This window comes from Mustelus asterias, chromosome 7 (genome assembly GCF_964213995.1).
Source record: "Mustelus asterias chromosome 7, sMusAst1.hap1.1, whole genome shotgun sequence".
Classification (NCBI taxonomy): Eukaryota; Metazoa; Chordata; class Chondrichthyes; order Carcharhiniformes; family Triakidae; genus Mustelus; species Mustelus asterias.
This window is the reverse complement of record NC_135807.1, coordinates 24,539,932-24,553,652: the sequence shown is the minus strand read 5'-3', so window position 1 is coordinate 24,553,652 and position 13,721 is coordinate 24,539,932. Positions and strand designations below refer to the sequence as shown.

General features: G+C 44.3%; 1 protein-coding gene across 1 annotated transcript in view; it reads right to left on the bottom strand.

The window, feature by feature from the left end:
* Positions 1-13,721, bottom strand: part of adgrb1a (adhesion G protein-coupled receptor B1a) — a 650,625-nt gene that overhangs the window by 550,287 nt on the left and 86,617 nt on the right. The gene's annotated exons all lie outside the window — the stretch shown is intronic.

Sequence of the window (13,721 nt, the reverse complement as noted above, 5' to 3'; positions counted from 1 at the left end):
GAGTACAAACTCAATCTCCTCAGCCTCTCCTCATAATCCAAACCCCTCATCTCCGGTATCAACCTGGTGAACCTTCTCTGCACTCCCTCCAATGCCAATATATCCTTCCTCATATAAGGGGACCAATACTGCACACAGTATTCCAGCTGCGGCCTCACCATTGCCCTGTACAGGTGCATCAAGACATCCCTGCTTTTATATTCTATCCCCCTCGCGATATAGGCCAACATCCCATTTGCCTTCTTGATCACCTGTTGTACCTGCAGACTGGGCTTTTGCGTCTCATGCACAAGGACCCCCAGGTCCCTTTGCACGGTAGCATTTCTCACGTCGGTCTCATTCAGCTTAAGAATTCATCACTTTTTAGCAAAGGAGTTATTAAATACTTTCACCATTTTGTGTTCATCATCTATATATTGACAATCCTCTCAGCAGTCCCCATTCCTGAAGGTAATTCTTTCCATAGAAACTGCTATCCTGGTAAAATATTTGGCCTTGATTTTAAATACTATCCTGGCACTTGGCAGAAACCAGGCTGGGGGGGTCAAGGTAAAAAAACCACAGCAACACACTCCTGTGCTCTCATTCCTAGTCGATACCAACAACCTGCTCTTTTGACACCATCAGGACCCAATTGCAAATTACAATTTTAATCCACTGACTGAATTAGAGATTAGTGAGGAATTCTCTATCAAGCCAAACCTACAGGGAAGGGAACCACGAGACCCAGATAAATCCCTTTAAAGTTCCAGGAACAGGATTATTCGAGCAGGCCCCACAACAATACTCTGTACCCCTCTCCCACTCCTTTTCCCCATCCCCCCCCCGATTCCGCCCACCTGCCACTGCTGTCACAATCCATTGAAACTACAAAGGATCATGAACGAACCCCAGTCCATCACTCAAACCAACCTGCCATCCATTGTTACTGTCACACTTCCCGCTGCCTCGGAAAAGCAGCCAGCATAATTAAGGACCCCACACACCCCGGCCATATTCTCTTCCACCTTCTTCCGTCGGCTAAAAGATACAAAAATCTGAGGACACATACGAACCGACTCAAGAACAGCTTTTTCCCTGCTGCCATCAGACTTTTGAATGGACCTACCTCGCATTAAGTTGATCTTTCTCTATATCCTAGCTATGACTGTAACACTTCATTCTGCACTCTCTCCTTTCCTTCTCTATGAAATGGTATGCTTTGTCTTTATAATGCGCAAGAAACAATACTTTTCACTACACGAATACATGTGACAATAATAAATCAAATCAAAATTCCCATGACTTAATGGAAGCTGGCTTTCGTAATCAGTTTTTAATGTTAATTTAATGTGTTTTGGCATTGGTACTACCTACACCTTGATGTCAGAGGACTATGGGTTCAAGACCACATTTGTAAATTGGGTATAAATTCTTGGTAACATACCGATGTAGTGCTGAGAGAAGGCAACATGGTTGCATGTGTTGGAACAAATTTTCCCATTCCACCCACCACAGGAATCATAATGGGCAAGGGGTGGGCCATGGTTGACTTCGGGTGGGATATTCTGGTTTCGGGGCGAGTGTGGCTAGAAAACCACACTTCATCCATTGTCTTTTGGATGAAGCAATTAAACGGAGGCCCCCTCTGCCCCCTCAGATGGACATTAAAAATCACATGGCATTATTTTGAACAAGAGCAGGGGAATTCTTCCTGGTAACCTGGCCATGAATTATCCATCAACCTCGTCCCCCAGGTACCATGCTCAGTAAAGAATTGACAACCATAGACTTCCATCATATTGGTCCATGATTATGCTTAGCAAAATACTGCAGTAGTTTGCTCAGCATAATCATCTGCAATAAAGTTGGCCAGGATTACATCCCACTCTTTACTACCTGTCATGAGGCATATTGCTGGAAGTACCAGCTGATAACCGACCCATTTGACCACGTTACACGAGTTACGCACACACCTTCCAAAACCAACAAGTCCAGGAATGGGACTTGAACCTAGAGCTTGTTACTGTTATTATGTTATCACTGTGCCACCAGAGCTCAACCAACATCATAAAAATAATTATCTGATCATGACTACAATGACAATGCGGATATCTTTCCATGTGCAAGTTGCTGCCACATGCCTTACAACAGTGACTCTGCAGCAATTTGGGATCTAATGGTATTTGCTCCCAAATAAACCTGTTGGACTTTAACCTGGTGTTGTGAGAGTTCTTACTGCAATTTGGGAGATCCAGAGGTTGTGCATGGCACTCTGCAAATACAATTCTTTTTTTCTTCCTTCTCATGTAGATGAGGCATGAAGTCAATTTTCAGGTTGGTCTTGGTCTCCTGATTTGGACAGACACTGACTCCTGCTACTGGCCAAACTTTTACCACTTATATTCCAATATGTTTATTTTTCATTCTTGACAGTTCATAGACAAGTTTCCGCGAATGTTTCTAAAGTCCAGCTTTTTCCTGAAATTAAATGCTTGCCATCTCCAAAATTGATTACCTACACTCTGCGCACCGGGCAGCACAATAGTTCAGTGGTTAGCATGGCTGCTTCCGAGCGCCAGGGGACCCAGGTCCAATTCTGGCTTGGGTGACTGCGGAGTCTGCATGTTTTCCCCGTGGCTGCGTGGGTTTCATTCAGGTGCTCCTGGTTTCCTCCCACAGTCCAAAGATGTGCAGATTAGGTTGATTGGTCACGCTAAGTTGCCCCTTAGTTTCCAAAGATGTGTAGGTTAGGTGGATTGGCCATGGGAAATGTGCAGGGTTACAGGGATAGGGCGGAGGGAAGGACCTGGGTAATATGCTAAATTGGAGAGTTGGTGCAAACTTGATGAGCCAAATGGCCTCTTTCTGCACTGTAGTTAAGTTTAAGTTTATTTATTAGTGCCACAACTAGGTTTACATTAATACTGCAATGAAGTTACTGTGAAAATCCTCCAGTCACCACACTCCGGCGCCTGTTCAGGTACACTGACGGAGAATTTAGCATGGCCAATGCACCTAACCAGCACGTCTTTCAGACTGTGGGAGGAAACCAGAATACCTAGAGGAGACCTACGCAGACATGGGGAGAACGTGCAGACTCTGCACTAACAGTGACCCAAACCGGGAATCGAACCCAGGTCCATGGCACTGTGAGGCAGCAGTGCTAACCACTGTGCCACCATGTTCTATTACACTACCTGCTGTGTAGAATCTATAGTGCAGAGGAGGCCATTTGGCTCATCGAGCCTACACTGACAACAATCCCACTCAGGTCCTATCCTATCCCTGTAACCCCACGTATTTACTTTCCTAATCCCCCTGACATTAAGGGGCAATTTATCATAGCCAATCAACCAAACCCACACATCTTTGGACTGTGGGAGGAAACTGGAGCACCCGGAGGAAATCCACGCAGACATGGGGAGAATGTGCAAATTCCACACAGATCGTCACCTGAGGCTGGAATTGAACCTGGGTCCCTGGCGCTGTGAGGCAGCTAACCGCTGTGGCACCACGACACCCCCACCGTGACGCCCTGTAACTGAGCCACACTGCTTAGGAAGATCCCTTTGTAAGTCACAGTTTGTGTTTGTTAACTGTTAGCAGAGGCCTTGGTTGAATGATACAAATGGCTATGATACATTGGGGTAAGGGATGAAAATGTCAACCAAAAGCCCAATGTAGTGCTCTTTAGATGGAAAGCCATTCAAGTCGAGCAACTTTCCTCTTTGTTCAATAGCGCTTGACGTCTGGGTTAAATAGGTGAAGAAATACCACAGGGCTGAGATACAGCTGCTGGCTTGTATTCCACAATCTACGATAATTTTGCGAAGGAGGACGAGACATGGATCAGAGGAAGAATCATGAGGGACAGGAGACAGTCTGAATGGAAAAACCTTCTGCAAATCAATAAATCGCAGGCATGGATATTTTCACTGAGTGGGTAATAGTTGAATTATTTTTTTTAATTCAAGTCTTCGGATAGTGATGCAATTAAGCAGACTACGGAGTGTTAAATGGGTCAAGCGGGGTTGTTTTTGCTTTTCGGAACTGTTTGTATATCGTTGTTTTACATCAGCTATTTGTTACCAATTTGAATGCAGGTGCCAGCTGGTTACCATCATTCATCTGCAGTTGAAGATATTACTGCTTTCACCTGCCCCGCACACCTCAGTAATCATGCACAAATGCAGTTGTCCTATCAGGAGGTTTTGTCACACTTGCTAGTCAACCAAAAGATTAAATGTGATTGCTTGCAGAAATGTTGGAGTATAAGTGTTCAAGGAAATCAAATTGTATTGCTGGTCTGTTTAGCGGAGCGTCAAATGTGACACCACAAAAAAAAAGCAGCGATAATAAAATTAATTATTTTCAGCGGCTGGGACTTTGAAATTTGAAATATCACAGTGAAATGTGCCTAGAAATAGACCATTCGGCCCAACTGGTCTGTACTGGTGTTTACATTCTATCTGAGCCTACTTCATCTCAGCCTGTAGATTCATAGAAAGATTACGCTACAGAAAGAGCCTACTCAGCCCATCATGTCTGCGCCAGCTATCTGCTCATCCCTCTACTCCTTTCCCCCCTCAGGAGACAGCTCTGCCAATTACTTCAACTACACCTCGTAGCAAGGAGTTCCACATTCCATCCACACTCTGGCCCCGATCTTCTCATCTCTGGATGGTCATAACCCGAATGTACCCTGGAAGATGCTCTGTGCGTCCGGATGTACTCTGAGGAGATGCTCTCCTCAGAAGTCGCAACACAAGGACTCTGTGGGAACTGCCTGAGAAATCTGAACTTTGAAAGGCAATTCTCACTTGCCCGGATGCCTCCAAAAGAGTTGGAGACTTTGGAGGGTTCTGATTCACTTACCTGGATAGTTATCCAGGAAATGTTCGTTAGAAAAAAATACGTATCTAACTCCTGGACAACGATACAACTGACCACCCTGACTTCCAACTACTATGACTACACCCTCCCCAACTCCCCTGACTGACCCTCCAAACCCCCTCATCCTCCGACTCCAGTCCATCACGCAAACCAGCCTCCCATGCATTAACTTCATCAACACTTTCCGCTGCCATGGAAAAGCAGCCAGCATGGTCAAGGACCCCGGACATTCTCTCTTCCACCTTCTTCCGTCGGGAAAAAGATACAAAAGCCTGAGGTCATGTACCAACCGACTCAAGAACAGCTTCTTCCCTGCTGCTGTCAGATTTTTGAATGGATCTACCTTACATTAAGCCGATCTTTCTCTACACCCTTGCTATATTCTGCATCCTCTTCTTTCCTTCTCCCCGATGTACTCTATAAACAGTATGCTTTGTCTGTATAGTGCACAAGAAACAATACTTTTCACTGTATCCCAATACATGTGACAATAATGTATCAAATCAAATCAGTCAAGTGCATATGTGCATCGAGAGGGGAGGACTGCACTGTTACCACACTGGTGTGAACCACTGGTGCACAAAGTAGGCAGAGCACTGAGAACCCTTCCCCACACATGGGGTAGATATACGCTGCCTCCTGGTGTTCACCTGCCACCAAGAGTGTATGGCAGGGCAAAACCTCTTCCACACATAGAGCAGAAATACATCCGCTTCCTGGTGTGGACTCAGTGTGGGGTCAGCAGGGCCATTTGCTTCATGACATCCTTCCTAGAGAGCAAGAGGGCAAGTATCTTCTCCACAGCACGAACCTGCCAACAGGGTTGCTGCTTCCCCAGGCTTGTGAAGCTCCTGCCATGGACTAAAACACCTGGACAGCTGTTACCCATTATGGTTCCAACAATGGGTCTATAGGATGCACATCCCGGTCTTCAGCTTGATCAGATCTAGAAAGTCCTTCCTTCAAACCATGCACTGGGTATTGAGAAACAGCAACCAACTGTTGTATAAATCGGAGTACAGCATAGCTACCCTAGATCTACATCACAGCAAAAGAACAGGTGAATATTAACACTGTTTCATCTAGAGCAGAAATTAGTGCTGGGAATTGGGGTGGAGCAGAGCTTAGGATTTCATTAATTGTGTTTTAGGTTTCCAGCAAGCACACAATCTTACAACTGACACATTAGCGCAATCTGATTGAGAATACATTTTCGTCCAAAGCAATGATACTATGTCTTGGAGACAATGTGACCACAGGACTTAATGGACCAAACATTTATGTTAAGCGATGTCAGTCAGGGCTGTGATAGGAATACTACAATTGGCCTCATCAACCTCTGGGAAAGGAAGAGGCCAAATGTACTATGACAAATGAAATATAATGTGGGAAAACCTGAACAGGAAAGAAAGCAGCATGTTATTTAAATGGGGAGAGATTACAGGTTTAGGAATGTTGGATTTATGTCACACTATCAGTAACCCCCACAGCTTGCCTCCTGGACTTGCAGAATCTCACTGGCTGTCCTGTCTGGAGACAATACACATCTCTTTAACCTGTGCTTAATGCTCCCTCCACTCACATTGTCTGTATCTTTAAGACCTGGTTGGCTGTAGAGATTCACATTCTAATCAGTATTCTGTAACTTAATTTTGTGTCTTTGTGCCCTGTTTGAGAGCAGATTTCCACTCCATCTGACGAAGGAGCAGCGCTCCAAAAGCTAATGGCATTTGCTACCAAATAAACCTGTTGGACTTTAACCTGGTGTTGTTAAAACTCTTACTGTGTTTACCCCAGTCCAACGCCAGCATCTCCACATCATGACTCCTTATCTAAGTCAGGGCATAATTGCATTAGAAGCAGCTCAGACAAGGTTCACTTGACTGATTGGTGGGCTGAGGGGATTATCCTATGAGGAGACATTATACTGGCTGCGCCTGTGTCCACAGAGGTTTCAAGGAATGAGAGATGATCTCATTGAATATATGAAGTCCTGAAAGGACTTGACAAGATGGACGCTGAAAGGATGTTACCCTTGGGGGAGAGACTAGAACTGGGGAACATTGTTTTAAAAAAAAAGGGGTTCTCTCATTTAAGATGGAGATGAGGAGAATTTATTTTTCTGCCACAGGCTTGTGGAGCTCTCTCTTCTTCAGAGAGTGGTGGATGCAGGGTATTAGAATCTCTACAGAAGGAGGCCATTTGGCCCATCGAGCCTGCACCAACAATGATCCCACCCAGGCCCTATCTCTGTATCCCTATATATTTACCTGGCTAATCCCCCGGCACTAATGGACAATTTGTCACGGCCAATACCTAACTCACGCATCATTGGACTGTGGGAGGCACCCGGAGCAAACCCACGCAGACGTGGGGAGAATGTGCAGATTCCACACAGACAGTGACCCAAGCCAGGAATTGAACCTGGGTCCCTGGCGTTGTGAGGCAGCAGTGCTAACCACTGTGCCACCATGCTGCCCACATGACAGACTTCCTCATTTCAAGAAGTGACTCATGGCAACCTTCTCAATGGCAATTCGGGAGGGGCAATGAATGCTGGCCTTGTCAGCCATGTTTACCTCCCACAGATAAGTAAAAGGAAATGAATAGTTTGGGATACTGGAAATGATCATTAGTTTTCAGTCATAATCTTCAGTGAGTTCCCTGGTTTACATCAGAAGTGCTTTGTCACACTGTTCCATTAAAATGTTTGTGCAATGTGGAGCTTCATTCCTTTAAAAATGGTTTCAAAGCACTTTATAGTCCTGATTGCTTGACACCTTTCCACCAATACTTATTTTAAAGCAGTTTATGAATACATGAGATGCTGCAGGCATGATTCATTGCTTTGCCTACCTTCCCGGAGAGCACTTTAGCATTCTGAATGAGAATGAAAAACAGGAAATGTTAGAAAGTGCCAGAATGATTTCAAAGCCCGTCTCTCTCACACAAAAGTTTCAAATACTTTGCCCTCACAGAAACATGAAACTTTGTGACTTTATATTGCAAAGAAAGAGCACAAAGGAAGGCATTTTTCCAATTTGATCAAGGACTTTATGTTTTCATCCTTTATTCGGAGCTCAATAAACATATGGCAAGGGACAGAAGGACAAATACATAATCTACGGCCTCGCTCGAGCGAGACCGGAAATTCCCATCCGAGGTCAACTCGCATTTCTGTTGTCCGCACCTCGCCTGCTCTGATTCCGTGGCAGGCAAGGCGGTATAGTTCTGACAATGATTTCTATCCAATTTTCAATCATACAACCACATTACCCAGACACCCAACGTTTATTCAATGGACAGAAAGTATTCTGCAGATCAAGACCTGAGCATTAGTGGAAAGTTTTCAAATAATAACAATGTGGTTCAAAGAATATTAATCTCACTAATTCCATGAACTAAATAGATATATAATTTGCCATAATAGGATGCTTAGTGTGCCACTCTTAGGATTTAAATTAAAAATACAATATAGAGGGATGCCTTGTGTGTTGTAGTCAAATTTGTTGACGAAACAAAAAGGTAGGAAAGGAAGTTCTGAGGATGGCACAAAGGGTCTGCAAAGGGAAATAGTTTAGCTGAGGGTAAAAAAATTGGCAGATGGAGTATAATATGGGAAAATAAGGTTGTCCACATTGGTGGGAAGAATAGTAAAGCAGAAGGCAGCATGGTGGCACAGTTAGCACTGCTGCCTCACAGAGCCAAGGACCCGGGATTGATTCCAGGCTCAGGTGACTCTGTGTGGAGTTTGCACACTCTCTCCGTGTCTGCGTGGGTTTCCTCCGGGTGCTCCGGTTTCCTCCCACAGTCCAAAGATGCGCGAGTTAGGTTGATTGGCCATGTGAAATTGCCCCTCAGTGTCACGGGGGACTAGCAGGGTAAATATGTGAGGTTACGGGAATAGGGCTTGGGTGGGATGTTTGTCGGTGCAGGCTCAATGGACTGAATGGCTTGCTTCTGCACTGTAGGGATTCTATGATCCTATGAGAATATTATTTCAATGGAGAGAGACTGCAGAATGTTCTGGTACACAAGGTACTGAGTGCCCTGATATATGAATCATGCAGGTACAGCAAAGAATTAGCAAGGCAAATGGAATCCTTTATCGAAAGGGGGGAATGGACCACAGAGAAATCTTGCTGCAACTCTCTAGGGCATTGGTGAGACCACACTGAGAGTACTGCGCAAAGTTTTGGTCATCTTATTAGAAGAGGGATATACTTGCTTCGGAAGCAGTTCAGAGAAGATTCACTCAGTTGATGCCTGGGATGAAGAGGATGTCCTCGAAGGAAAGATTGCGCAACTTAGGCCGATACCCATTGGAGTTTAGAAGAATGAGAGACAATATGATTCAAAACTAATATTCTGAGGGGACTTGACAGGGTAGATGCTGAGGGGATGTTTCACTCTAATGGAAGAATCTAGAACCAAGGGCACAATTTTAAAATACGTTGTCTCCCATTTTATGAGATGAGGATAATTTTTTTTCTTTCAGAGTGTTGTCAGTCTTTAGAAGTCTCTTCCACAGAGAGCAGTGAAGGCTGGGTCAGTGAACATATTCAAGGCCGAATTAGACTGATTTTTGACCTACATGGGAATTGTGCGTGATGGGGGGTAAAGGGCAGGGCATGTTGGGTAAGCAGGAAAGCTGAGTTAAGGCAACAATCAAATTAGCCATGACCTTACTGAATAACAGAGCAGGTCAAAAGGACCAAATGGCCTCATCTTCATATTTCTTATATTCTGATGGTATATGGACTTGGCCATAGTAATCAATCATCAATCACGTAGTGTAGGGCAGACCAGGTAGCCATGGCACGTTTACTCCTGAAAAGCATTAGTAAAGCATTAGTAATTAGGATGTGGAAGCACTGGAAAGAATGCAAAGGAGATTTACCAGGATGCTGCCTGGTTTGGAGGGTAGGTCTTATGAGGAAAGGTTGAGGGAGCTAGGGCTGTTCTCTCTGGAGCAGAGGAGGTTGAGGGGAGACTTAATAGAGGTTTATAAAACGATGAAGGGGATAGATAGAGTGAACGTTCAAAGACTTTTCCTTGGGTGGATGGAGCTAATACAAGGGGGCATAACTATAGGGTTCGTGGTGGGAGATATAGGAAGGATATCAAAGGTAGGTTCTTTACGCAGAGAGTGGTTGGGGTATGGAATGGACTGCCTGCAGTGATAGTGGAGTCAGACATTTTAGGAACATTTAAGCGGTTATTGGATAAGCACATGGAGCACACCAGGATGATAGGGAGTGGGATAGCTTGATCTTGGTTTCAGATAAAGCTCGGCACAACATTGTGGGCCGAAGGGCCTGTTCTGTGCTATACTGTTCTATGTTCTATGTTAAAATAGTCGGGTTCTGATAAGAAGTAGTACCAGCAGGACACAGGTCAACATCACCTCCCTGGGGAACTCAGAATTATAAGAGGTGATTGGCACCTCCCATACAGTGAAAGGTCCATAGGACTGAGATGGCCACCATTTCTTGCCAGTTTGCTCTTTGGAGCCAACTGCTATTGGCTGCACCAACGGAGCTTTTTCTTGGACATTCTAGTCTCATCTCCAACGTCCAACATGTTACTGGCATGGTGCTCCGAGGGAGTGGACCAGAAGCCTGGTGGATGTTGTTATCATGAGAAACAGCAGCCTTGCTCATGTCACCTTCAGTTGCCACCATTCTACAAGCCTTGGATCTGTTCCCAATGATCAGTAGGATGGCTGTCTAATGGCTGCTATCAGCTACCCTAAGCGACTGAGTCAGCCTCCTACTGCTCAGGTTGTCCTACCCAATTCCCTACTTTCACTATTAGAGATCCTGGGTACCAACAACCTTAGGCATTCTTAGTCGACTTGAGTACAAACAGCAATAGACACCATGCATAATCCGATACGAGGCCTTTAATGACCTGTGCAAGGAGAAACCAGCTTGCAGTCATCCTGCAAATAGCCTGGCAATTATAATCAATTACAGCAAATCAGAAGCAAGCAATTTTTCTAATCTCTCATTTGCACACATATTCGCCAATTAAATCCTGGCTTTTCACCCTTTCTCATTCAATGAAAAACTGACTTCTGCTAATCCTTCATTTGCATCGCATATCCCCATATCTTGTCTTTGGTATTTGTTATGGAAAAATCTGGTCTTACTCACCCTCTGGTGAAGGCTGAAAAACATGTTATGGGGCCTATGCAGATGAAGATTAGCCTGTTCACGCTGAATAGCAAACACTGACCCCTTTTGAAGGTCTGTAAGCTGATAAAACATTTTCCAGTACTGTACAGAGAAGGCATGAAACTTTAATTTGAACACTTTAACTTCCGCACAATTTAACTTCCAAACTATCAAACTTCAATCTGAACATTTTAACTTCCATACCACTAGTGCTCCAGTCAATGGTTCTCCTGACAGGGAAGCAAACACTAGTTCAGGGCATTTGATGAATAGATATCCATATTGCAGCATAATGGCAAACAATATTGGGGTGCTGTTCAGATTGAGTGCAGTTGTCTGAAAAATATCTGTAAGTAAATGGGATACGAGAACTTAGTCTTGATTTTATCTTGTAGTTTCACAAGTAAATCCACATCCAGACCAAGATGTAATCCACATCTTGAGCAGGGATGTACTTCTGAGGCTGTATAAGGCTCTGGTCAGACACCATTTGGAGCATTGTGAGCAGTTTTGGGCCCCATATCTAAGGAAGGATGTGCTGGCCTTTGAAAGGGTCCAGAGGAGGTTCACAAGAATGATCCTTAGAATGAAGGCTTGTCGTATGAGGAACGGTTGAGGACTCTGGGTCTGTACTCGTTGGAGTTTAGAAGGATGAGGGGGGATCTTATTGAAACTTACAGGATACCGCGAGGCCTGGATAGAGTGGACGTGGAGAGGGTGTTTCCACTAGTTGGAAGAACTAGAGGGCACAACCTCAGGCTAAAGGGACGATCCTTTAAAACAGAGATGTGGAGAAATTTCTTCGGTCAGAGAGTGGTGAATCTGTGGAACTCTGTACCGCAGAAGGCTGTGGCGGCCAGGTCATTGAGTGTCTTTAAGACAGAGATAGATAGGTTCTTGATTAATAAGGGGATCAGGGATTATGGGGAAAAGGCGGGAGAATGGGGATGATTGAATGGCAGAGCAGACTCGATGGGCCGAGTGGCCTAATTCTGCTCCTAACTCTTATGGTCTTATGGTTATGGTCTAATCAAGTGGCCACAAATGTTAGTGAGTTATTTCTATGAGAGGCACCATTTCCAAGTCCCAATCCTGCCCATACCAAATGTTCATGTATATGCATTTCCCAGCAAAAATCACCGGATAACAAGCAAGAGCAACACCTCTCATGATTTATTTTATTCTCCCGAACTAAGGCAGGATGCTATGTTAATTACTTGTGCTTTGTGTCAAACCAGAGAAAGTCATTCTGAAGCCAAAATTAAAATCAATAAAATGAATTATATATTCCAACTTCTTCATGGCAAACAAAACAGCCTTGCGGGCAATTGACTGACAAGTTCACTTTCTGGTCAGTATTCAACCAACTCATAAGCGTGATGGGGAACAATTGTGACTAGACTCTCAGAAATAAATTGGGGTAAAGCCACGGAGCTCACAGTGAAACCATTGCTAGAGCAGCCAGCAAACAAAAGATAGCCCTGTATAAGAATGTAACTTACAGTAAAAGGCCACTGTGACTTGTTTCACAAGTGGTCAAAGTCAGGAGAGGTGGGGGGACAAGAGATCTGAGCTTCAAAGAAAAGCGCCACACTCATCACTGATCAATCATAATCTAATTCCGAATAGTGATACCTAATAAGAAGCTCACCTCATCGAATGCACAATGGCCACGAGGCAGAGACCCACAGAAGATCTTTAGTGACCAGTATTACCCTGTGGGTCAAGTGTAATGGCACACTCCGACAATGATGTTTTGAACTCTGCCAGTTATCTTCTCCCAAAGGATGCACTGTCTTCGTGAAAAAGTGGTTTGCCAGCTTTTGTTTGGCAAGCAGAAAGAGACAGTGGAACGGTCCATGAGTCTAATCACAATAAATGCCACACAAACGATGCAGGATGTGATTTACATCATAGCCTTGTGTATTTGCAATGTCTTTTTAAAGGCTTTGCCAATATTTTCCAGAAGGCGGATTTTTGAAAAAAATCAGAATTATGCTGTTAGCAATAACACGCTGGCAAAGACATCACTGTATCATTGATCCTTTTGTCAACGGGTGTGAAGGATATTCAGCAGAACGTCTGCTGTAGTGTTTGTCTCAATATATTGCTCCAAACTGTCTCAGTGACAAACCATGGTTCAGAAGAATCGAGCTGAATGTTAAATAATACTAATTAACTATCAAAGTTACTTTTCACTTATACAAATCGCACCACTGGGCTCCCCCAATTTCACTATTGAGTTTGAACACTCCCAATCACAGAAAGCTAAAAGGAAAGATCAAATTCAACACTTGGGAATCTCTGCTGAAACCATCGATGGGTATTTTCCTAGCTCCGTGATGGCAATTTTGGAAGTGGAGAGGCGGACCAAATATTTGAGCTCTGATGAGGGGTCATCCTGACTCAAAATTTTGGCTCTATTCTCTCTCCACAGATGCCACCTGACCCGAGTTTCTCACGCAATTTCTGTTTTTGTTTCAGATTCCAGCATCCACAGTATTTTGCCTTCAGCTCATATTTTTCCTGGATGCTCAGCAACAATGACAAAGTGGCCAGGGATGACAGCCAGCATAATTAAGGACCCCATGCACTCCGGATATACTCTCTTCCACCTTCCTCTGTCAGGAAAAAGATACAAAAGTCTGAGGTCACGTATCAACCAAT